Raw genomic sequence first — 27953 nt, forward strand, 5'->3', positions numbered from 1 at the left:
ATATGTTTTACATCTCCACAGAAAGTATGTGTCGTCGTTGTTGTTGTTTTTCTTGATTTCTGTTCGGTTTTATTAACTTTCCTCTGTGCAAGTAAACTTCCAGGGTATGTCCTCTTGTTTAAGTCCAGAGCTTTATTAGTTTTCATTTCTTGGACTATCGTGTAAACAGCTCAGGAACTTCTCCTCTTCACGTCATTTTTCTCCCTCCAAAGAAGATGGATTTTTTTTCCATTGAAAATTATTTTTCAATGAAGTCTAAAATACGTTTTATTTATTTTTTTTCAACGTTTATTTATTTTTGGGACAGAGAGAGACAGAGCATGAACGGGGGAGGGGCAGAGAGAGAGGGAGACACAGAATCAGAAACAGGCTCCAGGCTCTGAGCCATCAGCCCAGAGCCCGACGCGGGGCTCGAACTCACGGACCGCGAGATCGCGACCTGGCTGAAGTTGGACGCTTAACCGACTGCGCCACCCAGGCGCCCCTAAAATATGTTTTAAATCCACTTCTGTTTAAAACACAGATATCATCCAGGAGAAAATCTGAGGGCAAAAAAAAAAAGGTGGGGGGAAGGATTTTGGTTGCGCCTTATTAGACTCAAAGTACTAAGTTATTCTCTGGCGTATGTAGCAAAAACACTAGGTGGGTGTTGTTTTTTGAGTTCATAGTGAGGGGAGAAATGGGGTCATCACTCCTGCGGAGAGAAAGGTAATCTCTGATTTCAGTCTTTCATTGGCCTGCGGCAGCCGGTGGGGTCTTCCGAAACAAATTCTTTTTCTTCGTTACTCAGTATATTCCCCATTTGGGCTTGAAGTGGGAAACCCGAAAGTTGAAATGCTGTGACCACCTCTACACTGTCACATGCCCTTGCTCTCCTCTGGTGAGGAAGTAGGGGAGACGTGGAAGAGGTGGCCTCATCACTCACTTTGTTTGGAAGTGAGAAGCGGCGAGGGGAGGATTGGAGGAAGATGCGGGCGCTTGGGGCACCGCCGGCCTGCGACGCCCTGGCCATTCCTCTTCCCTGGCACTCACAGGCAGCTTTGCGAGGCAGGAGTACGTGAGGGGGAAGATCCTATTAGCAGAGGAGCTGCAGGAACCGAAGAGATGCCGAAGGGAGCCAGGTGACTGACAGGTAGATGAAATCCAACATCCTTTCCGCTCAAAGTTTTAAGAAGAGAAGTGGCCACGAGTAAGCTTGAGTTCTGTCCCCTTCCTGATACTTGCTCCTCCTCAGACCCAGGTGAGGACGATCTACTACACGTAAGCAAGCAGATGTGGGGAAAAGAGCAAAACCCACTGAGCTGTGAGATCCCTAAGACCCTCCCCCCCACCCCCAGGCCTTGGATGTTGGGGGTTGACAGCGGCTTCCTGTGCACTGTACCATGGAGACCACAGGTGACGGAGGCAGTGGCCCAGCTTATGCTCTGGGCGTGCAGAGAAGGGAAGCTCCGCCTCCTCTGTTCGCATCCTCCTTGTTGGATGCTGGGGTAGCCTCTGCCCCTCTTACAGGACAACTCTAGGTCTCCGTGTGATCCTGGCCCAGCCTGAAGCCTGAGGCTTCTGAACACAACCATCCTAGTGCTGGCCTTCCTTGCATGACGCCCAGGAATCCCTAGTGGGAAAAGCCATGCCTCACCACTGTCAACCTAATGATAGACCAAGACCCCTCCTCCCTCCACCTGCCCTCCTAATAATCTTAAGATTTAGGGGAAACTAAAATAGACCTTCCTCTAGACCGACACCGCCGTTTCACATACAAATGTAGCTCTCTTTCACCCTGGAAAAAGACAGCCTTTTCGACTCCTCTGCACCTCCTGGATGGTCCAGCAGATTTGCACGAGACCCAGAGTGACACTGACGTGCTTTAACTGATGAGCGACGTCAAGTCTGTTTGTCTCTGCCGTTAGAGACTGATTTGACCCGCTACCTGTAGGAGCTCTAGTTTCTGAAAATGTGGCAAGGCTTTGTAGGGGTCGACCCCAACCAATGCTTTCCCACTTCACAATTTGAGTAATGAGCTGGATACTCCTCACGTTTTACTTTTGGTTCTTTGTCAAATAAGGTAGTAACAGAGTCCCTAACTGTAACATAGGGAGCAGTCGCTACATGTGAACTTCGTGGCTCTAAAATCTTGAGATACCGCTTCCTTACCTCCTTCCTGGTCAATGAGTGTTTAGATTTTTAATGACATTTCAAAGTCAATCTCCAAACACTTTAGAGGTCAATCCTAGCAGAGACGAACTTTAAACTGGTGGGAGGAGGGTGCAGAGCAATCCCTCTGGGAGTCAGAATGAGATACTTGTGTGTCTGGACTGGTAGCAGGGTTTTATGTTACCAGAGTGATCTCCATGGTAACAGATCAACATGGTGCCAGTGACAGCTTTACACTCCAGGCTTTAGGTTCCCATGAGAAAGTGGATTCTTAACAACACATAGGGGAGCAGAAATGAAGGAATATGGATGTACGCTCCCCTTTCTTGTAAAGTTCTGGTCATGAAGTTTCTGTTCATACCACCAATGACACGTCCTGTTTAGCCCCCTGGGTTCCTCTGTCAACCAAGACTCTTCAGAGGATGTGCAATGTGCTCTTGAATTTCAACTGAACTCATACCAGGTTTAAATAGGCTTTGGTAGCAAAGAACTGTATTGGAGTGGAACAAGAATGAGACTTGGAGTCAGGAAACCTGGCATTCAGACCCAGCTTTTGTACTGTCTTGAAGGTCCTTACTTTCCACATTCTTAGATTCTCACCAGTTATGATAGTCAATCATCCAGTTATATGGAAAGCCCCTGGTGTGATTCATTGGAGGTAAAAATGGTAGCCAGTTAAATAGAGGACAGTCTGCCATCCCCATCCCCATCAAAGGTATGATCCTGTTGTGATCGTGTGGATGCAAACGTTCAGACACCTAAAAAGTAGAAGGTAGGAGTCCTCTCTATTAAAGATTAATCTCTGAACTTAACGACCAAAGTCTGGAGGCTGGATAGCCAGCAGAAGCGTTCATTTTCTGGAGTGTTGGTTACAAAAGGTTATTAATTTGGAGAATCAGCACTCGTTTATCTTAAACCACAAGAGAACATTTGTGAATTCAGGGGAACAATTATGTAATTTGGTAATTTCATGAGCCTCTTCCCTGGGGAATCTTATGACTCAACGATCAAAGGTGTCAGAGTAGAGAAGACAGCTTTCCATGGTCACATCTGTGCCCGTGGTGGGGCTTAGGTACACTCTGAAGTGAGATTCTTTGTGGCTGAGACCTCGGACTGATTGGTGATGGGTGGTTTGGGTAATGGTTTCTGTTGTATACATTTAAAGGGGACTAGTCTTTCCCCCAAAAGGGAAGTTTCTTTTCTAAGGAATTTATTCCTAGGGTTGTGGGGGAGTTAAACCCACTGTGCATCAAGGAAGTAACTGATTGCGTATTTCTTATAAAAGGCAACTACGAACTTGATATTGACTAAAGCAAACCAGCAGCTTCTTTCTACCACCTGGTTAGAACATTTCTTTACTATACTTTGCAAGGTGATAAAGGACAACCAAGGTGCCTGGGTGGCTCAATCGGTTAAGCATCTGATTCTTGATCTTGGCTCAGGTCATGATCTTGTGGATGGAGCCCCAAGTCGGGCTCTGAACTGACACCAACAGAGCCTGCTTGGGATTCTCTCCCTCTCCCTCTCTCTCTGCCCTCCCCCACTCATACTCGCATGCATGCACAGACAGTCTCTCTCAAAATAAATAAACGTAAATAAAAAAGGACAAGTAATAATGGTAGTGCTAAGCTTCTCTTGCAATTCTCTGTGGTCTATCTCTAACCAATGAAAGTCTAAATATTTTTATTTTGGGATCATAATGTTGGAAGATCTTTAGATTGCCCGTATCATAATGCCACTTCTAAGACTGGCTTTAAGGTTTCTGATCATGATTTAAGTATGAAAAGTCTTGATCTTATTTCCTTTGTCATTTCTAGGTCTTTTTTTAAGAAATTTTTTTAAATGTTTATTCATTTTTTGAGAGAGAAAGAGAGAGAGAGAGAGCACAGCAGGGGAGGGACAGAGAGAGAGAGGGAGACACAGAATCCGAAGCAGGCTCCAGGCTCTGAGCTGTCATCACAGAGCCCGACGTGGGGCTTGAACCCACGAATGATGGGATTATGACCTGAGCTGAAGTTGGATGCTTAACCTACTGAGCCACCCAGGTGCCCTTGTCATTTCTAGGTCTTAAATTTACTTTGTTGACATAAAAAGAATTTTTGTTTAGCTCAGCAAAAGTTAAAAGAGCAGTATATATCTTTTTTTTTTTTTTTTTAGTTTTTTAATAAAGATATTTTGCCTGAGAATCAACAGCATTGGGACTGTTTCAGTTGAAAATGGAAATGTTCTTGAAGTTATATCAACATGGACAGGACGGTGAGCTAGAATTTTAGAGCTTGGTTTCCTGACTGCAGTTCTGGTTCTAGAACGTTAGCATTGTCTGCGTTCAAATGTAAATAGACATTGTTTTGTTGTTATCTGCTGGTTTAAATTTTCATTCGGCTTGTAACGAAGAGATAATTGATTGCCCTGAACGCTTTGAAAGGAGACTAGACAAGGCTCAGTCCCTCTGAGCTGGTATCCAAAGCAACTTTTCTCATGTTCTGGCTTGTAGCACTTTCAGAAATAAGGTTTTAGGAGAAGAAGGAGGGCATTTGAGGAAAACAGAGCATATTTATAAGGAGAGCATACTTCATTCCCTTCAAAACACAAACAAATGAATAAACTGGGGGGGGGGGGGGAACAAAACACCGATCCGAATCCCAGGAGTGGGAAGGGAACCCACCCCGTGGCTTCCGTTACAGACACTACTGTTGCTGGGGGTGCAGCCGGATGCCTTTGACCCGAAAGTCGGGGAGAGGGAACATGGGCTGCGTGCTGCCGTGCCCTTGGGTGACCAAGGCTGCTGGTGCAGCCGCAGAGAAACGAGATAGCGTGGGGAGAACGGGGACACACGGTGTGTCATGGGAAGGAGGGCAGACCTGGAGCCCAGACAGCTGAGGGCAAGGGACTGTTGGGGCAGGACCCCAGCCGCAAGGCCGATGGAGAAGTTGGCCGATCTCCGAGATCTCAGAAAGGAGAGGTGTTTTGTTTGTTTTGCTTTTGCTTTTAGTGGAAGAGGGAGTTGAATGAGGAAGGAGGGTGGGAAGCTTCAGGGCAGTTTCGTGTCCAGGGTTGAGAGATGTTCCTCCTGGCAGCGGAATGCCCGGCTTTCATCTTGTCCTGCATTGTGGCCCCACTGCCTGGGGAACTCCATTAACAACCCGCGTCTTAACCACCTAAGAGAGTTTACAAACGGGGCATGGGGCCTTGTGCAGACAGACCTCCAAGAGTCAGGCACTAGGCTTGGGCCAGCTTGTGGACTCTCCTTCGTATCACTGCAGTGCCCTGTCCATCTGCTTGCTCCATGCCCTGAAGGCATGTGAAATGGCAGGGTCATTCTGTACCTTAGAATGTGTGTCCCCAAATCACATTTATCCCTGGAGCACATTTCTCCCCCTCGTGGTAAAGAATTAAAGGTAAACAGGGCGCCTGGATGGCTCAGTCGGTTAAGCGTCCAACTTCGGCTCAGGTCATGATCTCGTGGTTCACGAGTTTGAGCCCTGCGTTGCACTCTGTGCTGACGGGTCAGAGCCTGGAGCCTGCTTCAGACTCTGTTTCCCTCCCTCTCTCTCTTTCTGCTCTCTCTCTCTCTCTCACTTTTTTTTTTTAATTTTTTTTTAATGTTTTATTTTTTAATTTTTGAGACAGAGTATGAACAGGGGAGGGGCAGAGAGAGAGGGAGACACAGAATCTGAAATGGGCTCCAGGCTCTGAGCGGTCAGCCCAGAGCCCGACGCGGGGCTCGAACTCACGGACCGTGAGACCATGACCTGAGCCAAAGTCGGACACTTAACCGACTGAGCCACCCAGGCGCCCCTCTCTCTCTCACTTTCAAGAATAAATAAACATTAAAAAAAATTTGTATAAAGAGTTAAATGTAAACCAATGGTGTTCAGCTGTCCCCTTAGCTCATAAAAACCCATATATAACTCATATTCTGTCTGAAATATAGTACAGATAGATAGACCTGTTTCTACTAACCACCTTTTCTAGCCTAATAATTAATCTGGCAAAATGCATGTAGGTTCCAACTGTGGTTCAGCAAGGAGGAGCGCATCATAACCACTGCCCTGCCTCTTGAAGGAACTTGGGAGAAAGTGAACAACTGGTAACTTGTTAGCTAGCCTCTGAATGAGGGAGAGTGCTGTTTTAGACAGGCCCCAGGAATTCTGAATGATGCGGGAGAGGACTGTGGCCCCATGGGGGCAGGCTAGGGAATTATCCATCCCTCTTCCTCTGAATGGGTCACAACGGAGTGTCTCATCAGGAACTGTGTGTATAAACACATGACCTCTGGGGGCGCCTGGGTGGCGCAGTCGGTTAAGCGTCCGACTTCAGCCAGGTCACGATCTCGCGGTCCGTGAGTTCGAGCCCCGCGTCGGGCTCTGGGCTGATGGCTCAGAGCCTGGAGCCTGTTTCCAATTCTGTGTCTCCCTCTCTCTCTGCCCCTCCCCCGTTCATGCTCTGTCTCTCTCTGTCCCAAAAATAAATAAACGTTGGAAAAAAAAAAAATTAAAAAAAATAAAAATAAAAAAACATGACCTCTGTAGATTTGGGCATGGCTAGATGCCTTCGCTGCGTGCTGTATCTTTAATTCCTATCCAGGCACAGTCTCAACCTTGCATGACATCTTGTAGCAGAGGGCAATTTGTTTTCTCCAGTCAAATCTATGATTTGAGAATGTGGCTGTTAATGATTGAGAGTACAGGAAAACGTGGGGGTCCAGAAGGGTAAAGCTGATTCCCGGGACCGTAAACTTGGGACTCTGAACTGTGGATGGTGGCTACAAAAGTCCTGGCCAAGGCAGGGAGGCTGATAGTGGGGGGCAGTCTCCTTCACTGGGAGATTCCAGGTTCTAATCCTGGAAAGTTCATTGTGGAAGAAAACGTAGCCAGTCACAACAAGCAATTGCCAGACTTATTTTGTGGCAGGCCCTGTGATGAGTGCTGGAGTTACACGTCGAATAAAATACGGATACTCCTCTTTATGACTTACTAAAATGTTTTTATGTGAGTTTGTGTTCGCTTTTCCAGCAAATATGAACTGAGCAGCCATCATGTGCCAGGCGGATGCTAGACGATGTGGAAACTTCAGTGAACAGGAGCAGACATGTTGTCCTGTTAATTTGTAGAATTTACACTCCAGAGGGGTCTCTACCCACCCCATCAAAATATGTACAGAAGACACTGTCACTGCCCTACTTCTGAGTCTGTGCTCAGGTCACTCCCTGAGTTGAGTCTTTCCACATTTATAAATATCCCTATTGTGGGAGCCACTGAAAAGGACAGAGGAACCTGATAAGCCAGGCAGGCGGAGCACCCAAGCAATGGTTTGTGAACAGTTAGTGGGGCAGCCAGAGTTCCCTGCACCAAGCATTATGTTTTATGTGTGCCCATCAGCGTGTTACTGATTGCTTCCTTGTGCTGATCTGTTTTTATTTCCTGTAGTTCTTCAGGTCTGTCCAAGCCAGTATGATCTATCTTCTACTAATGTTTCTGGAGTTCTAGGGAGCTGTTTAATGCGCTTTCTTCTGCATCTGCCACAGCATAGGCCCCACGCCCACTAACCATGCTTGAGGGTGATGCCCAGAGATGATGGTTATTATCAGCCCAGGGTTTGGAAGCCAGTCTACCAGTGATGGAACCGTCAAGGCTCAGCCTAGGAGCTCATAGTCCCGTGGGAGAAGGAGCTCAGGACCACGTGCAGGAAGCTATGGGGTGATGGAAATTGATTTCAGGTACTGAGGTAAATCTCCAGTGAGATGAAGACAAACAGGTCAGGACAAAGCCCTTATGGCATAGCAGCACTACAGAGTCCCAGGGTGGGGACCTGACTTTTCCTTAGACTGAGCATTGAAATTAACTCACCAAAGAACAAATACTGGAAGTATATACTTGAAATGATAACATACGAGATTTTGGTTTTTTAGCTGGCAGATTTTTTTTTTTTTTTTAATGCTAATTCTCAATTCAGACTAGTTGGTGGGGGGGGGAGCCGGGCCCATGTATTCATGCTTGGCACAGGTAGGCGTAACAGATTTGCAACAGCAGCTCACGCAAGAGGCATGTATGTGTAAGTGACATGAAAAAACACCAACAGGGGCACCTGGGTGGCTCAGGCAGTTGAGCGTCTAACTTCGGCTCAGGTCACGATCTTGTGGTTTGTGAGTTTGAGCCCCGCATCGGGCTCTGTGCTGACAGCTCAGAGTCTGGAGCCTTCTTTGGATTCTGTATACCCCCCTCCTTGCCCCTCCCCCACTCATGCTCTGTCTCACTCTCTCAAAAATAAATAAATGTTAAAAAAAAAAAACAAAACAACCACCAACAGCGACCCGAGAACAAAAATGCAATCTGCTGAGCATACCCTTTGGCAAATGTGGGTTAAGATCCTTAAAACAGTTTAACTCCTCAGCTCAGTAACCTCTTCTCTAAAAATCCATCACTAGGAAACAGTCTCACATCCCGACAGCGGTTCTTACACACGGATGTACGGCCAACAAAACATCAGGTCAATGAATTAGGGAAGGTTATTACACCAGAATATTATGCGGCAGTTAAAAATCACGTTTTTGAAATGTTCATCTCATATAATTGCAAAGGAAGGGTACACACCTCTGTCCTCAAAATAATCCCATTTAAAAAAATCCATTAAAATAGACCAGAAGGAAATGCAGGAAAATAGTTCTTGTGGTTATCTCTAGGTGAAAGGACTACGGGTAGAGGGTTTTTTTTTTTTTTCCTCTTTCTCTACTGTAATTTTTTTCTAGCATTGTCTAGGATTATTTTTGTCTTAACGAAATCATGATCACATCCGTCCCCAGCTGGCCACTTTGCACCTAGATTCATTGTGTTAAACTGCAAGCAAAGAATTAGCATTAAAGAATGTTATTTAATTAAAGTGCTTTCCATTGTCCCCTTCCCCCTACCCTTAAAACCCCTCAGGACCTTCCCACTGCACCTAGGACAAATGCAGCAGCCTGCAGGGTCCCGCACACCCTGGGTCCCACTCACCTCTGCAGCTTTATTTTGTATACTCACCTCCTTGCTCTCTGCTTTCCAGCCGTACTGGGCCTTTTTCAGTTTTCTGTACAGATCACCTTCTCTCTCTTCCTTCTGGCTGCAACACTCTTCTCTAGGCTGAGCCCTTCCCCCCGTACCGCCCCCACCCCCCTAATTCAGCAAGATAAATTCAATATAATTCCAACTCATCCTTTAGACCTCTGCCGAAGTCACTTATGCCTGAGGACTCACCAGCGCCCCCAGTGTACCTCCAACAGGCTCTCTACTTCCCTTCTTACAACATGGGTTCCCACCCTGTCCTTAAGCCTAAACCACACGCTGTAGAGGGCTGGGACCGTGTCATCTAGATCACTACTGCGTTCCCCCAGAATGCAGCACAGGGTTGAGCTGACCATAGAGGGCTCTGAAGTATCGATGAGTGGGTGAATCTCATCTAACTAGACTGAAACTTCTGTTCTCAGGGCAGGCTGTGCTGATTGTCAAAAATGCGCTATGTGCCTGAACGTCACAAAGTCTCATTTTTCTCATCCCTAAAAGGAGGCTCCCAGTACCTATAGTACACTGTTGTGTTGCATGAGTTATTGCTTATGAAGTGCCTATTAGAGCGTGTGGCACACGGCAGGTACTTAGTAAACGATGCTGTCTTCCTGGGCCGCCCCCGGTGACCGTTTACATAGCCAGGCCTGGCATACACCTGTTGTTTTTGGTTTTTTTTTAAGCTTATTTATTTATTTAGAGACGGAGACAGTGTGAGTAGAGGAGGGGCAGAGACAGAAGGAGACAGAAAATCCCAAGCACCGCCCTGATGCGGGGCTCGATCCCACCAACCGTGAGAGCATGACCTGAGCTGAGATCAAGAGTCGGACGCTTAACCGACTGAGCCACCCAGGCGCCCCAGCATACAGCTGGTTTTAATGTGACCTTATCTGCTATAAGTCACTTGAGGAGGGGTTTCCCCAGAAGAAACTTTTTTTTTCCCCTCCCTAGACGATGAAGTCTCGTTAGTACTCCTCATAAGCTCTAAGGCAGAGTCAGTTTTCTGGGCCCCAGCACAGCGCCAGACTCGAAATGTGGATGTGTGCCAAATTGACCAGGACCAGGCTGAGGCACTGAGTGAAACCTGTGTGTCCATCGGCTGCCTTCTTCTTGTGGATGCAAATCCCTCTGAACTCTGCCTGAAATCGTTTGCCCGGTTGGAAGAGTAGAAAAGGAACTTCCCTGACGGGTCAAAGAGTTCTTATTTTCCCTTTCTAAACACCACTCTTCTTTCAGACGCCATTAAACTAGCCCAGTTGTGGATCCAGGGCATCAGCTGTGTGGTTATGAAAGCCGAGTTCTTTCTCTGAGGTCAGAGCCCTGGGTGTGGGTGATCTCAGGTAAAAGGTCTCAGGGATTCAGACATGTCATTCTTTTGTATAACTGACTTTTCAAGTACTCCAGCCCTGAGACTATCCCCTTATTGTAGCTTCTCGAACATTGTCACACTGTCAGACTTGGGCTGGCGGGGTTTTTTTTCTCCCAAACAACCAAAATCAGATTCATTTTGGAAGCAGATGTTAGTATGGCTGTTATTCTTCCTACGTCTGGACCCTGAAGAATTCAGAACTAGATTCGGTACTTTGCCGTGTATTCTCACAGGTTAGGTTTTCGAGCAAACATGGAACTTGGACCTAGTAGCTTCTGTATGCATGCACACCGCCACCTGTGTTTATGTGTGTGTGCTCTCTAGAATAAGACCTCCTTTAAAACTCAACCTCCCATCATTTGAGAACTGATTTGCTATTTTATAGCTTGTCCTTTTTACGGTTCTTGGAGAATCACTGCACCAAATATATTTGGCAGGAACTTAGCACGCAAGCCCTCCCTCAGAACTTGCTACCAAATTTGCTGAGTTCCCTTCTTAAAAACTTGAAATTCCTCTAACTTTTTCCTGTGATGTGCTCATTTTTGATCTAAAACTGTAGTTGAAAGCCTGTCTTGGTAATCATTCACATCAAGAAAAGAACGAATTTCTTAAAAAAGAAGTCAGGTGCTAAATATAACCTCCACGCTAAGACCCACTTACTTTTCTACCTAGGGAATCAAGACAGAAACATTTCTAGGCTAGAAATGGCATAGTTCAAGTGATGCAACCATTTCGCTGCCTACTATTTTTTTTTTCTTTTCTGCCAGAAGGAAAATATATAATGTAATGTAGAAAAATTTCCCCTGAGTTGTTAAAATAATCACTAAAATAACCTCTGGTGCTCAGTACGATACCCTGAAATCTTGGATCTTCAGAATCGTTCATTTCTGAGGTTTTCCGGACAGCCAGGCTTTTACTCAACAATCGGTTGGTAGAGCAATTCTGCTGTTACAATTGCGTACATTATGAGAATCCTTTGTGGAGGTAAAAAGTGTAAAGAAAATTGCTGAGAAGTGACCAGTGACTCCCTTCTGTGTTTGTCTAGTGTGCTGTGTAATTAAATGAGTGGGTCAAGTCTGTCTGAAGTAAAGTATTATGCAATATCAAATAAATGACATGACTTTTAAAAAGGTTGTGCATGTAATTTTTTTCTTCTGTGACTATAGCATTACAAATGTTCTACCTTTAGCCTTCCCTGCCTTCTGTTACACGGATGCCAAAAAACAATAGGGTTAATTAGGACTCATTCTTTTTTTTCTCTTCCTAGCACAGAGGAGGCTTTCAATATGTGCCGAATGAATGAACCAGTCTGTGAGTCATAATTTATCACATCGCTGATTAATAGAAGCACAGTTGTTATCTTCTCTAATAGATGTAGCTGACTTTTTTAAAGTTGAGATTATCTCAATGGCTGGGGTGCCAGCATTTTAGAAAAATCGTGGGTTTATGTTGGAAGTAGTTTTTAGGGTCAGTATCCTTTTTACTACATCAGGACAAGAGCAGATACTTAGCAGACTCATTCTGTGATGGAACACTGTTAGAAGTGTGTCAATTCTTACGTGCAGATAACAAGTTATGTTATTTATAACAATGTATATGTTATATATGTGTTATGTATATGTTATATATAACTTAGTTATGTATGTATATGTATACATACATATGTAAGTTATGTATAACTTAGAAAAAGGTCTCATTGGAAAGATATTAGGTAATTCATGGGCTCAATTAAGAAAAAAAAAAAAAGCAGGGCGCCTGGGTGGCTCAGGCGTGAAGCGTGAGTTAAGCGGAAGTGTCCGACTCTTGATTTTGGCTCAGGTCACGATCTCACGGTTCCTGGGATGGAGCCCTGTGTCGGGCTCTGTGCTGGTAGTCTGGAGTGGGCTTGGGAGTCTCTCTCTCCCTCTGTCTCTGCCGCTCCCCTGCTCACGCATGCATATTCTCTCTCTCTCTCTCTCAAATAAATATCAAAAAATAAATAAAAGCAGACCCCAAGGCTTTCTCAGGGGCCAGAGCTCAGCCAAGGTCCTACCACAGGGACAGTGCTCCCTGAATGCCTCCGCTGTGTGGCTGCCAGTGGGCACACAACTTATGAAGCTGATGCCCCTGCCATGAATAGCACCCCAACATCCCTGGGGAAGTGGTCACTCCCTTAAGATTCAAAAACTGGGACAGGTGCATCTGATGGGCCCGGCTTCTGATCCAGAGAACAGGTGAGAAAGCCTGCCAATCCTGGGATTCCCCCAGCAGAAGGAGTATGGGGATACTGAGCAGAAAAAAATCTGGAAGTCTAGCATCAGATTGTAAGCTATTGCATAGCACCGTGTTTCACCTTGTTTTCGTGTCCTGCTTTATTCGTGGCAAAGTTAAGTGGTTCCACGTTTGCGTTGCCCAGGTCAGCACACAGAATGGCAGTGGCTTGTTTTCTTTGTCATCTTTGTTCCTCGTTCACGTATGAGGCTTTAGCGAGTTGTGTGCAATGAATTTTTTTGTTTGTTTGTTTTTAAATTCTGTTAGCATGCTGAGAAGCCTGCCTGTGCAGTGAAACAGTAGCTAAGCCCTACTCCAAGAAAATGATGGGACCAGCTTTCTAACATGGGCAGCATCCAGCTCTTGGGAAGTATTTTATTTCCTTTTTAAAAAATTGCTTTTAATAATACCTGATATATATCAATGAGTCTAAGAGCTGTAAAGGCCCTCAGAGATGATATTTTTTGACTTGTCACCCAAGTCACGAATGTCTCAGCAGCATCCCAGATACAGCAGGACGTTGACCTTCTGCTTGGATATGGTCAGTGAGGAGCATGTCACTGCCCTCTTTTCCATCCCATTTTTGGATGTGTCTGGATAGGATAAGACTTCTCTGAAATTCACTTCATTGTCACTTTGCCCTTTGGTTCTAGTTTTGTCATGTGGGACCAAACGGGACATGTTCCTTCTGCATTAATTCTAGAGACAAACTAAACTTTGGAGTCAGGTATGGATTTGACTCCCACCTTTGCCATTACCAGCTGGTCGAATTTTAGAATCACTGTATCATCTTTTTTGAACTGCTTTTCCTCATTGGTAAGATGAGAAATAACAGCTCCTTGGCAGGGATTAAGATATAATGGAGAATACGTTACAATATGCCTGGCCAGTAGTATAGTTCCTTCATCAATGCTGACTGTCATTTTTGTTATTAGTCATACATTTAAAGATGATTATCTTGTCCCTTCAGTCTTGTTTCCATGTTGGGCCTCTGCTCACCTGAGATGAATCCTCCTGGATAATTTACCATTCTGGTCTTCCTCCTGAGTGCCCTTCTGTCCCTGTTCTTCCAGTTTTATTAATATTTGTGTGAAAATGTGGTTGGGGCTCCTCGGTGGCTCAGTTGGTTAAGCATCCAACTTCAGCTCAGGTCTTGATGTCATGGTTTGTGAGTTCAAGCCCCGCTTCAGGCTCTGTGCTGACAGCTCAGAGCCTGGAGCCTGCTTCAGATTCTGTCTCTCTCTCTCTCTCTCTCTCTCTCTCTCTCTCTCTCTCTCTCTATCTCTCTCTCTCTCTGCCCCTCCCCACTCATGGTCTGTCTCTCTCTGTCTCAAAAATAAAAAACACTATGGGGCGCCTGGGTGGCGCAGTCGGTTAAGCGTCCGACTTCAGCCAGGTCACGATCTCGCGGTCCGTGAGTTCGAGCCCCGCGTCGGGCTCTGGGCTGATGGCTCGGAGCCTGGAGCCTGTTTCCGATTCTGTGTCTCCCTCTCTCTCTGCCCCTCCCCCATTCATGCTCTGTCTCTCTCTGTCCCAAAAATAAATAAACGTTGAAAAAAAAAAAATTAAAAAAAAAAAATAAAAAAAAAATAAAAAACACTAAAAAAAATTTAGAAAATGTGATCTGCACACCAACTGGGCTAAGGGGAATGGGAGTAGGACATCCATTAGGTGTAAACGAATTGTTGACTAAATCAGTAGGCACTTCGTCAGTGTGACATAAGTTGATAGCATTTTAGTATCGATGTCGTACTCAGGTTGACCATTTTTACTCGGACTGTAGCCAAAGTCAGAATCCTCCTCCCTTATGCTTCAGTGGATTTTTTTTAAGCTAAATGTGTGCCTTTACACTTAACCCTATTAAATTTCATTTAAGCTGGCTGAGGCAATTTGGATCTTATGTTCATCCCTCTTGAGAATCTCTTCTACTGTATGTCAAACAGCTTAGATGAGAAGTCCCTATAGGCCTTTGTGTTAATTATTTGGAAGGACAGGATTGAATGGGACAGGATCAGTGAAGAAGCCCTGTGGCATACTACTCAAGAGTGTCTTACAGGTAGGTACAGACTGATCTTTGTAATTTATAAGTATGTTGTGGTTATGTAGTGTTTTATGACATATAAATCTCTTTTTGTGTGCCATGCATTAGATATGCCATAAGTGACACATCATCATTTTTGCAAATGTGCACAATGGTACTACATTTCACTTTAACCCGTAAGAAAATGCAAACTGTCGGATTATTTGCTGAAGTCAAAGATGCACTCCTTGGCTCTCCTAGCAAATCTTTACTAACTACCCTCTTTCACTTTGCTTGTCTGCTCGTGATGAACCTAAAACCTTACAGTTAGGCTTTTGGAAAAGGTCTTCTTGGATCTGTGGCAGTAAACAGATGGTTAATCAATTTATATACTCTCCGTGCTTTTCAAAGAGAAAAAGGAGAGTTGTAGGTTTGCCAGGGAGGAGTTTTTAAACCTGGCCACACAGCTAAAATGTATCTGAAATCTACTGGGTGAGAGAGAGCGTCTTTTCTTCTTTTGCCAGAACAGTATGTATATGTGTATATTTGGATGTTTTCTTCCGGTGAAGACTTATGACAATGGGTTTTGTATTTTATTTTTCATTTTAAAGTGGACTCTGTGGAACGTTCACTAATGTAATAGGAAGACAGAGGGATCGGGGGATCACTGGGAAATGCTTGGAATCAACCGATTACATGATGTTCGTAGTAACGAGTTCAGAAGGATAGCTTTTCTCGCTTATGTGCTATTTCTCTCTAAATATCTTTTCAGAAAGTTCTCAAAAAGTAACTTGCAACTGTAAGGCCAAAAGACTATGCCACCTTGGTTTGTATGTGTATACAATTATATACAAGTTAGCCTCTGGGTGTTGACCCAAGAAATGCAATTCAATGATTTCTGTGTGTAAGAAAAATCTGGGAAGTATACACATATATGAACCAATAACTGCAAGTCTGTGACTGGCTGAAGGAGGAAGTGGGTGCTAGCTTTTGAGGGGCTCAGGGTATGCCATCCTAATGAGTTCAGATTTCACCCTGAAGGTTGTAGGGTGGCTCAAGGGAATTTAAATAGGAAAGAGACGCGATCAGATTTATGTTTAAAAGCTTTCATAGGTAGCAACACAGAGGACGCGGTGAGGTAAAAAGCTGTTGCACTGATCCAGGTGAGAAAAAATACAAGTCTGAACTAAGGCGGCGGCAGTGGGGATGGAGTGAACTGGAAATACGCAATTGACATTAAGTAGATTCATTGGGCAAGGTTTAGCGACAGATCAGATGAGAAGGTTGGGAGCAAGAAGCAGAAAAGATGGCTCTTTGCAAAGGGCCCATTATGTAGGGTGTCAAGATGAGAAGGAGGAGCCTGTGCAGAAGCACAGGGAGAAAGAGGAGGGAAACCCTGGACAGACCAAAAAAAGCGGATTTCGGGAAGGAGAGAATAATCCTGAACAACCAAGTACCGTGAGAGGTCAGAGAAGATGAGGACTAAGGAAGTCATCAGTGACTCGGTCAGAACAGTTTTTGAGGTGGGGAGAGGCCAGCGCCGACCTGACTGCTGGAAATTGAAGCGTGGAAAAAAGTGATGGTAGGTGTCCCTTTGGCTGACCGTGGGTTAGAATAGATCAGCGAGGAGTGGGGGAGGGGCAGCCGTGGGTAAAGGGAGGGTTTCGTTTGTTCAGTGGCAGGTGTTCGTCCACGAAGAATTGCTGGTGAGAGTTGAGAGCTGAAAACAGAGGAGAAGTAAGGGGTGACTGAGGGAACTAGCTCTTGTAGAAATGGGAGAAAACGAGATACAAAATAAAAACGGAGGCGTTCCTTCGTGTTCAATAGGAGGATGGGTTCCTTCCACCGAAACAAGAAGAAAGGCATGTAGAAAAATACAGCTGGGGGGCGCCTGGGGGGCGCAGTCGGTTAAGCGTCTGACTTCAGCCAGGTCACGATCTCGCGGTCCGTGAGTTCGAGCCCCGCGTCGGGCTCTGGGCTGACGGCTCAGAGCCTGGAGCCTGTTTCCGATTCTGTGTCTCCCTCTCTCTCTGCCCCTCCCCCATTCATGCTCTGTCTCTCTCTGTCCCAAAAATAAATAAACGTTGAAAAAAAAAAAAGAAGAAAAAGAAAAATACAGCTGGATGAGGGCAGGCTGGAAGGTAATGAGAATTCCCCCACGGAATTCATTCCCGCCCCCCAACCCCCACCCTACAGAGAAGCCACACACAGAAGAGGTAGCAGTTAAAAGGCAACGGGAGAGTGGCCGAGTAAGCCAGAGATTGGTTGCTTGGCAAATTGGGGGACCTGGCATTGCCTCCCAGCAGGAGACGGGGCATCTGTGTTGGTATACAGGTCGGTCCGTCTGTGTGATTTTCCCCTGTGCTGGTCAGCACTGTGGTATAGCTGGGAAGAAAGGAGATGGCCAGATTCATTCTTTCTGAAAGTACGGAGCACCTGCTGTATGCCAGGTACGTACGTTCCATATCATTGAGAGGCAGCAGCTAACAAAATAGAGAAGTGAGGAAGAAAGCCGTGCCGCTCTCTGGGTTAAATGTATTCCAAGCACGGAGAGCTGTGAAGGCCTTGAGGAGGAAATGTGTTGGGTGTATTAAAAAGGCACAGCGACGAAGCAAGTGTGTCTGAAATGATGTCTGGCAGGTGAGGGACACTCGGGTTTGGAAGGAGGGGTGGGAACAGAATTTGGGAAGACCCTTCAGGCCATTGTAAAGAGTTTGGCTTTTAATTTGCCAGTGAAAATTTTAAGCAGAGGACTGACATAGCCCGACTTTGATTTTTAAAGAATCACTCTGGCTGCTGGAGAGAAAAGAGGAGGGAGAGTTTAAGGAGGGAGGGAGGAGCCTAAAAGCAGAGAGGCCTATTAGGAGCCTGTTAAATAGTAAGCCTGGTGAGCCATGATGGAAGGTTAGGCCATGCATATTCCTACCTCAGGGCCTTTGCACTTCCTGTTTTCTGTGTCTGGGATCCTCTTCTTCTAGATATTCCCATGGCCCACACCCTCCCCTCCTTCAGATGTCTGCTTAATGTGAGTCCTTCATAGCAGCCCTCATGCCCTCACCAGCACACCCTTTCCATGACATTTTTTTTTCTCCATAAAACTTAACCACCATTTGACGTTCTACTTGTTTATTTATTTGTTGTCTATCCTGACAAGAATGCAAGGTTTTTAAGAACAGAGATTTCACTCTGTTTTGTCCATTGCTGTGTGCCTGCTCCCTAGAGCCATGCCTTCCCTGAGGAGGTGCTCGATAAATATTGGTTGACTCAATTAAGGAATGAAGTGCTCCTGTCTCCCTTATCACCAATTCCACCTCCGCCATTACAATTAGTAAGAACAATGGCAGGGATAATATTCCATTTCCTTACTGCCTCTCCCTTTTTGTAAAGATGAGGTAAGTCGGGCTTCATCGGGCTTCCTCTGCAGAGTAGAAGTAACTCACTAAGCCACGGAGTCAATTTCGTGGCTCCTCATGCAGCAAGCAGCCTTGCCTTTGGTTTGTGTCCGTCTTCGCGTCTGTTTAGTCACGTCGCTCACGCTCTTCAGAATCCTCTAGCTTAAACTCTTGAGTAATTCTGGACAGTGGAGTTAGCTGGGAACTTGAGAACCAGATGAAGGATTCTGCCAATAGCATGCCGTATGTGCTTGGCATCTAATTTTGGCACTCGTTTTAGCAGGTTTGATTGCATAATTCAGGCATTGGCGACAAAAAGTGACCACATATCCAGGGAGGGGAGGATTGGGAGGCACAAGATGGAAGCTGTTCTAGGGATTCAGAGAATGGGCTAGGGCTCTTGTTTTTAAAAAGATGCCCACATTTCCAGCGCCCTTGGGATTCTTCCAGGCCTCCTGCATAGACCATCATGGAGTATTTACTTCCTTTGGGGACTATAGGATGATGTTCTTGTGGTCCTTTCGCAGCAAGTCTCCATTTTATTATATTTTTTTTTATGCCTGCATCCTGTGTTTTGAAATGTTTTCTCTCCTACAAAATCTGTATCAATTAAGTACAACTTAATTTGTTTTCCCACTTTTTCCTAATTAAAGACCTATATCTATAGACAGCTATCCGAACTTCCAAGTATGACAAAACTGCAAAGAGCGTATGTAATTGACATGATTCCAAAATAAAAGCCAAGAATTTGTAGATTTCACACCCACACCCTCACTGTGGGTCAATAACAGGATTCCTGATCATTTTGAATGTGCAAATACAATGCCTTTTGAGCACCCTCAGTTCCTTCCTAGAAGAGAGACTTTATTGTGGTTTGTTTTGTTTTCAGTGTGTGGAATTTTAAGTTGTGAGTGAAAGAGCACTCGGCATCAGGAGGCAGGACAAGAGATCTATCCCTCAGCAGACAGGTGATCATGGGCAAGTCTCTTGGAGAAGAGAGAAGCATGAGAGTTCTGAACCGGGTGACTTCTAAAGAGCCTTCCACCGTGGAACTGCAGCAATCTTTCACACATGTCCATGCCTGTCGTCTCTTTTTGCAGCCTTCAGGGTTAATGAGAGCTCTCGGGAACACTGTGACCTTAGAGGGAACTGGCTTACATCAAGAGAGCAGATGCCAGCTCCCTCTAGTACTCTCCTGGGCACATGACCCACTCCCTTTTTGAAACCCTGAATCTTTACATCACTGGTAAGTGCCTGTATAATTGATACTGTTGCCAGTGATCAAACACGGAGATTACCAAATGATAGAGCTGGAAGAGACCCTAAGGTATTATCTAGTCCAATTATGGCCCCCAGACACCTATGTGTCTGAAAAAAGAGATGGGGGCGGGTCTGTGAGCCAACTCTAGTATTCCAGATGCCCTATGGTAATTCTATATTTGAGGATAATACTGTAAGGTTAATCAAGCTAGGGAAGCATGAGGTTCCTCTGCTTTGGGCAGGAATTATCAATATGTGGATAAATCAGTTGTTCCTAGTAACTGCTCGTGGGGAAGCAAAAGCTTTCGAAAACCAAATGCCTGTAGCTGTGTTGTCCAGTACGATTAGCCACTGGCCACGTACTGAGCACTTGAAACAGAGCTAATCCCTAAGTATGCTGTCAGTGCTAAATGCGTACCAGACTTCAAAAACTTAGTAGAAAAATGTGAAGTTGGGGCGCCTGGGTGGCTCAGTCGGTTAAGCGTCCGACTTCGGCTCAGGTCATGATCTCTCTGTCCGTGAGTTCGAGCCGCACGTCGGGCTCTGTGCTGACCGCTTAGAGCCTGGAGCCTGTTTCCGATTCTGTGTCTCCCTCTCTCTCTGACCCTCCCCGTTCATGCTCTGTCTCTGTCTCAAAAATAAATAAAGGTTAAAAAAAATTTTTTTTAAATAAAAATGTGAAGTATCTTACGTTTTTAGATTGGTTACATATTTAAGTGATAATATTTTAGATATATCAAATTTAAAAAGTAATTAAAAGTAAGGTAAATCCTTTCCTTTTACTTCTTTTTACTGTGGGGCGTACACATCTCAAATCACATCGTGTGGTTTCCATTGTACTTCTGTTAGAAGCTGTGGTCTGTTGTGAGAGATTTCTGGGTGGTGAAGTGTCTGGGACTCGTTCTTTATTTGGTAGACCCACAAAGTGAGATCAGAGAGGTTAGGCCACTTGTTCAGGATCACACAGCAAGTTGGTAGCTGAACCAGGATTAGGCCAGTGTGCTTTCCATTGCTGAAAACAGCCTCAGGGTTCACAGTGATTTGTTTTACTAGGGGTCTGTAAAATTGCTTCTTTGAGTAAATGCCAAGGTTCTTGTGTAGACGATTGGCAGTTGTGTCCCTCCAGAATCAAATCCAACCAAAAACAAAAAGAAAAGAAGGAAGAAAAGGAGAGAGAAAAGGCTTTCCCTTTAAAGGACCCAGTGAGAAATCGCAGTTTTCATTCTTGAGCAGATTTCCTTTACCCCCAGCACCCTGGCGTGGAACATTAATTGCTGAAGAAAACCGCAATAAGAAAACATTGACAAGGAGTGCAGCCCTCATTCAGCGTGCTTTCCCCTTCAACGCAGCAAGAATCCCTCATTAAAAGATTAAGGCTGACCAAAAATAAATTGTCTCTTGGTCCCCAGGCAGCTCATTTGACATCATTTCCACAGGATTAGGGACCCCAATGGCATGTGTTTAGCATGGGGCTATGTTAATACTACATAGGATTATTCTCAAAAGTTTTAAAATATATTTTTAAGTATTGAACTACTACTAATTAAGACTTTAATGTGACTAATAACTATGATATTTTGCCCACAAATGGGGACTTTTCTCCCCCCCCCACACCAGTGTGTAACCAAACACAGCAATTCTACCTTAAAAAATTTATAAAAAGCAGACCATGAAGTATAGCAACATCATGATCACTTGAGGAATTGTGTAATTGTATGGAATGGAAATTTAGCCTCTACTGCACGTGGTCCTTGGTCCCTTCTCTGAGCCATCATTTCTCGTCTTTGTGTTTTTTTATGGTTATCCATATTGTACGTGTAGGGTTTAAAGAAGCTAAAAATTGTCTAAGGTACATTACAAAATCTTTTGTGCCCCCTCCCCCTACTCTACATCCCTACTCTTGATTTCCTGCCCACCAGAGGCAACCACTTTTGTATCTTTCAACTGATTCTTTAGTTATTTACCTCCATTTCTTAAATCACACACTCAGGGTGCCTGGGTGGCTCAGTCAGTTGAACATCTAACTCTTGACTTAAGCTCAGGTCACGATCCAACAACCGAGCCCCACATCGGGCTCCATGCTGAGTCCCTCTCCCCTGCTTTCTCTCTCTCTCTCTCTCTCAAATAAAATAAAATAAAATAAAAAATTAAATTACACACTGACATTGCTACTTATTTCTTTTTCAGTTCTAGACATTATCCTTTCTTATCCCACTGTAGAAGATGACATTTTATCTCTTTTGTCCCCTACCCCTAGCCCTACCATAGAAGCATCCAGGTAATCATAATTTCAGACAGGTCAGTATTTAGTGTTTCCATGCTGTCATTATATAAGTGCGATCGTATCTGACTCACATACTCTATTAAGATTGCTTTTCTTTACTGTAACTTCTGGTTTTCCCTAGAGTTAATAACTATGTTGTTTTTACCATGTACTTCCATTTTTAATGTACTGATAACTTAATTTTTATGTACTCATTGCTAATTCACCTTTCTCAGATGCAGTGGGTGTTAACAAATCCTGGAGCAAGAGTCTCTGAGAACCTTCCACCTTCTCTGGTCTTGGCTTTCGCGTGGTGCTCCGCTGCCATCTGGGCCTTTCTTCACTTCACCTCCTCTTTGAGTTTGATTCCATTTCCTGAATTCCATGCCTTTTCTTGTTTTAGTTTATTTTCTAGCTTTAATGGAGGACAGTTTTCAATAGCTTCCTAGGTGGGGGTGGGGTGGGGCGGGGCTAGAGGGGAAGTAAAATTGTTGAAAACTTGCACGTCAGAAAATATCTTTCCTCTCTCCCCGTATTTGATAGTTGGACTTAATAAGTTGCCTAAGGATACAGTTCTAGGCAGGAAATAAGTTTCCCCCAGAATTTTGAAGGCACTGGTCCATTGTATTGTCTTTCAGTGCTGCTGTTGCAAAGACCGTGCCTTCCTGACTCTTAATCCTTGGTGTGTAACTTGTTTTGTTTGCTTATTTGTCCTCCGGGAGTATTTTTATCCTCCGCATTCTAAATTCACTGTCATGTGCCTTGGCGTGGGTCTGTGTTAGTCCATTCAGGCCATTGCAGACCTGATACTTATTTCCTTCAGTCCTGGGAAATTTCCTCCCCTGTTTCTCAGTTCTTTCCCTGGAACTCCCATTATTAGGAAGTTGGTCCTATGACTTTCTTACCTTCTCTTGTTATTTTCCACCTGCTTGTAGTTTGAACTCCTCTTTGGGAGATTCCTTAACGTTTATTTCCCACTCCTTCTATTGAGTTTTTATTCCTGAGGTCATACCTTTAATGTGCATGGGGGGATTTTTGTTGTTGTTCTGGACACGTTCCTCATTATAACCTCTCGTCCTTCTCTCAGAGTCGCAACATCTTCTCTTACTTATGGAAGGATAATAATGATGATGATGATTATTATTAGTTTTTCCTACATTGTCTTTTCTCCATGACGCCTTCTTCTGGCCATTTGAAGGGTTTTTTGTTTGTTTTTGGCTGGGTGGTATTTTTTGTTTCACTCTCTGCCTTTCCTCTTTTATACCCAAACATCTGGTGATCTCTGCTTGTCCGCTCATATCTGAGAGTTGTTGGAGTACTGACTGGAAGTTCTACATGCCTGGGTGGGCTTATCCACGAGGGTGACAAGTCTGGGTATTTCCTTGACGTACATACCTTTGTTATGAATATCTCGACGTCTTTTGTCTTTGGCTACATTCCGCAGAGACAGACAGGTAGCCATCCTGGAGGGCTTAAGTCTAGCTGCCAACCTTCTGGGAGAGCAGCGAGAGGAAATGGGCTGGGGTGGGGGTGGGGGAATCTCACTGGTTGCCACATACACATCCTTTTACTCCTCCATATATAAGTTTTAAGTTAATTCCACCTGGCCATTTTGGTTTCAGTTCTTTCTGAATTCACTGTACTTTATTGTCTCTGGTGCATAAACTTCTAATCTTCTGCCGTGATAGGAAAGGAGCAGTGGCTCAGCTGTCCAGATTTTCAGATGTAACCAGTGCCATCAATTGCCCAGCCTTTGAGGGTCCCTGCCCTGTAAATCTGGTTGTTTCCCAGCTTTTCTTACTATGAGGTTAGCATTCTACTTCCCTGCGTCTGCTAAGTAAATTACCATTGGTTCATCTGCTTCCAAGTTTCTGATTTGTTCCTCTTCTTCTCCTCTTCTTTTCCTCCTCCTCCCTCTTCCCCTCGCTCTTATCTCCTCTCCTGGTGTTTTAGTCCTTGTGCTTTCTTACAAATCTTTTCGCTGTTATTTTAAGAAGTTTGGGGAAAGAGAGCAGAGCTAAAATTAACTTCATCAAAGACTGATGAATTTTGACAGTCTCTCTGCCACAGGGAGAGATTGTCTTAAGTGTGTGTGTTTCGTATATATCAAACTTCGAACTTGAACTTCGTATATATGGAGCTTCTCAGGAGGAAGCTTTTTTGTTAATTGAAATTATTATTACGATTGATAAGTTTTTACCCTTAGACTAGTACAACTTGTGTCACAAAGTATCACCTGCATGGAAGTCTTGTGAGGCATTACATATAGGGCAGGTAGTTGTATTTTTGTATTCCTGTGCCCTCTTGAGGGATAAAGTTTTATGTCCCCTATTGTAGGAAATCAGTGGAAGAACTGGATTAACCCAGTTAGATTTTTGTTTTGTTTTTACACCAACACCCTTTCATTAATAAAGAAGTCAACAGGGGCGCCTGGGTGGCTCGGTCGGTTAGGCGTCCGACTTCGGCTCAGGTCATCATCTAACGGTCTGTGAGTTCGAGCCCCGCGTCGGGCTCTGTGCTGACAGCTCAGAGCCTGGAGCCTGTTTCAGGTTCTGTGTCTCCCTCTCTCTCTGCCCCTCCCCTGTTCATGCTCTGTCTCTCTCTGTCTCAAAAATAAATAAACGTTAAAAAAAATTTTTTTTTTTAAAAATAAAGAAGTCAACATATGAAGTACTCATAGACTAGTTAATATACATAAAGCTCTTAGAATCATGCCTGGCGCACAGCACTATGTACATGTTAACTGCTACTCTTATTATTATATGCTCTTGTCTTGATAGTACTTCTGAATATTCCAAGAGTTACATCCAATGGTTCCCAAGCCCAGCTGCACCGCAGATTCACTTGATGATCTTTTAAAAAAGATTACACTTCCCACCTCAGACCCCCTTCATCAGAGTCTTCAGGGCTGGGTTCCAAGTACCTAACAAAACACAGCTCCAATTTTCTGGGGAAGAGATAAGCGAGACATTTCGAGAACCACTCTGAGGAGGGTGTTGTCACATCACTGATGGAAATTATGTGGATGATGGTTGAAGAAGACTGCAAAGGAGCCAGCTCTGGGAGCTGAGACTAAAGGCAAAGTAGATATACACAGCAAATAAATAAATAAGTATACACACAAGCATACCCAGAGCTGGAAACCAAGTCATTATACCTGGCCGTCGTTCTGTACAGAACATTTAGGCAGTAAAGTCACCCTCTTTCTTTACGCTGTTTTGCTCTTTTCTTTAGATCAGATTTTACCTGGATAGAAGAATTATCAAAAGAGGTTCAGGTGGATGGATGTGCATTTCTTCCTGCTCTCCCAGTGGTAGACGTTTGTGAAGCATTGGCCAGAGTCAGCTAAGCATTTACTTTAGACGAGATCTGCACTCCTAAAGGGGACTCATGCAGTCTTCATATGGATTACATTTAAATTAATCCTTGTTCAGACTCAGGTCTCATCTGCTAGTAGGGTTCAATTTTCATTCATCTACTGTAAAACCAAACAACCCTTATTTGTGGCTAAGGGAGAGAGGAAAGAGAGGAAATAAAAAAAGCATTACATTTTATTTCCATGTAAGTGACTCAGAAGGCTCTAAATGGTTACTTTATTTGAGAATTAATAGCAACCCTTTGTTTAACTGAAACAGTTGGTGTTAGAAGAATAATTTATAGAATAATAGAATTATAGATTATATAACTATATAATAATTCATAGAAATCGCAGTTAGGGGCTGGGGAGGAGGGGTGGGTGACAAAAAAAAATACCATATCGCAGAGTGACCAGATTCATATCCACTAATGTTTTACATTATCCAAATTTTAATGCTTGATTTTAAGGAATATTCCCTTATCATTTATAAAACATTTATCTTGAGATTCTCTCCATACTTGGTGTTGGAACAATGGAGAATGGGCTTTCCGTTGGGAAAATAACAATAGCTAGCCCTTACTGCATGCTAACTGCGTGCCAGGCACTGTCCTAAGCACTTTTCCATCTGCTAGCTAATTTAATCCTCATCAGGGCCCTGGAGAAGGTTCTGTTAAGATAAACGAAGTGAGGGGCGCCTGGGTGGCTCAGTCGGTTAAGTGTCTGACTTCGGCTCGGGTCATGATCTCGAGGTTCATGGGCTTGCGCCCCCGTGGGGCTCTGTGCTGACAGCTCGGAGCCGGGCGCCTGCTTGGGATTCTGTATCTCCGTCTCTCTCTGCCCCTTCCCCGCTTGTGCTTTGTCTCTCTCTCTCTCGAAAATAAATAAACGTTAAAAAAAATTAAAAGCAAAAAAAAAAAAAAAGATAAATGAAGCGAACGCATGAGAGGCTTACTTGCTGGTAAGTGAGTGGTGTAGCCCTCCTATTTGCCTAGCTGCTTTGCTCGTACAGCTTTGGGTTGCTCACCACAGGTGCCTGGCCCAGAGGACGTTATGTTCTGGACTGGGCTGGCCAGGGCTGTAGAAGGTGTTTTAGACATAAGCCAAAGGAAGCTAATACAGGCCTCCTCTTCCTTCCACATGCTGTCTCAATTCCAGACCAACAGTAACTCTCTTAAGGGACTATTAGGTGAGGCGAGGCTCCGAGAACTCCGGTAAATTACTCAAGCTCACACAAATGGACAGTGCCAGTCAGAATTCAATCCAAATTAGATTCCAAAGCCAGTGGAATACCCCCTTCTTCTCTTAATATTACCTTTTGCTCTATGTCGCCTCTCAGGAGGTGGGAAATAAAGCCAGGGATGAGTGGGTACCTCTACTCACAGTTACTTTGTGTAGCACTGTGTGACCCTTCGGTCTGTTTTCCAGGCATAAGCCTGGCTGAATGGCAAATAAAGCCCAGGCAGAACGGCAGCCTTCCCCATTTATGCCTGGAAGATATAACGCTCTTTTTGCATTGGCACCAGAGAACTGTGCCCACCAGCTCTGATTCTTTTCTTCTCCCTTCACTCCCCCCCCCCCACAACTTCATCAAGAAGATATGAATGCTGAGATCATCTCAGAGAAATCTAGAATAAATACCATGAGAAAATGGTCCCCCTGGAAGGCATCTTGTTCTCCTGCTGTTTGTAATTGTGAAGAGCTCAGCAACTGGGCAGCTGGATGGGTATAAATATAGCCCAGAGCACTGACGCCCGCTGAATCCTGCTTTCTTAGAAGCACAATGGGAACCCACGGAAATCAGGGAAAGAGCAGTAAAGCCCAGTCAATCAATCAGCCTCCCTCCCTCCCCTCTCCCTTTCTCACTCCCTCTCTCCATCCTTAACCTCAGTGTGGGTGTGAGGATAGAAGCAGCTTTTAAGAGTGCACTTAAAATAGTTCTTGGAACTGGACGCTGGCTAAACTCAAAGACAGGGAAGATGCTACCTCCCAAACCGGCCCCTGTCTGACCTGTAAGCCCAGGACTAGTTTGACCATTCTGGTGGGAAATCTCAGGAGCCCGTGCATCCTCAGCCCAGCTGCTTGGGTACAAGCAACGTTTCTAGCGTGAGCTCCAGGCATTTGGTGCCTCCATATTCAGATATCTTATTCTAACCAGACTCAGCTGCCTAATGCCCGGGGATTAAAAATAGCCTCCCAGTGCTAGCTATGGAATTGAAGGAGAAATACTCAGGGAGTAGAGAGGTCAGCTTTACTCCGGGCCCCCGATTCTCATACCCGTGGGTTTCATTGCATCTAAGCGTTTAATCCCTTCAGGTTATTTTAGTCTTGTGCTATACCATTGCCTATTTTGTATGGCTGTTTAAGATAAAACGGTCATCCCAGGTTTGTGGGCATTGGTGTCATTAGGAGTCTGGATTTTGGCAGGAGAAAGCCATTATTTTGCTTGGTGGTTCCCGGAAACAAATTGTGTCTAGTTATCTTTCCATGCAGACGTCAATGGTATTTGCTATCGATGCATACATTTATTGGTTTTTTTCTTTCCCATTTGGCAGCGAATACTTCACAGAAAAGAATCATGTCCTCTACTTTCAGTGTAACTGTCCACAAAGCTTAATAAGTGGTCTTACACGACTTGCTGTGTTTTGTGACTGTTGAGCTGATTGAAACAACCATTCTTTAATGTCCACAGCACCCTTCTAGAAGATGGCACAAATACTGTGTCATTTGCATAACACTCCATTGTTTAAGGTTCCGTGTACACCAGCGGTCTAAGAGTAATCTGTGTGCATGTGTGTTTTTAATTGTTTCGTTGGATAGGAGCTGCATCTATGCTTTTTTTATTTTTATTTTTTT

The 27953-nt window shown here is 44.5% G+C and overlaps 1 protein-coding gene and 1 long non-coding RNA gene across 3 annotated transcripts in view; both read left to right on the forward strand.

Moving 5' to 3' along the window:
• The window catches only part of ETV6 (ETS variant transcription factor 6), a 256842-nt gene that overhangs the window by 117034 nt on the left and 111855 nt on the right, over nt 1-27953 (forward strand). The gene's annotated exons all lie outside the window — the stretch shown is intronic.
• Nucleotides 491-27743, forward strand: LOC123590703. The gene is made up of 2 exons (XR_006708935.1): nt 491-2923; nt 24523-27743. It is a non-coding gene; the product is annotated as an uncharacterized LOC123590703 (long non-coding RNA).

This window comes from Leopardus geoffroyi, chromosome B4 (genome assembly GCF_018350155.1).
Source record: "Leopardus geoffroyi isolate Oge1 chromosome B4, O.geoffroyi_Oge1_pat1.0, whole genome shotgun sequence".
Classification (NCBI taxonomy): domain Eukaryota; kingdom Metazoa; phylum Chordata; class Mammalia; order Carnivora; family Felidae; genus Leopardus; species Leopardus geoffroyi.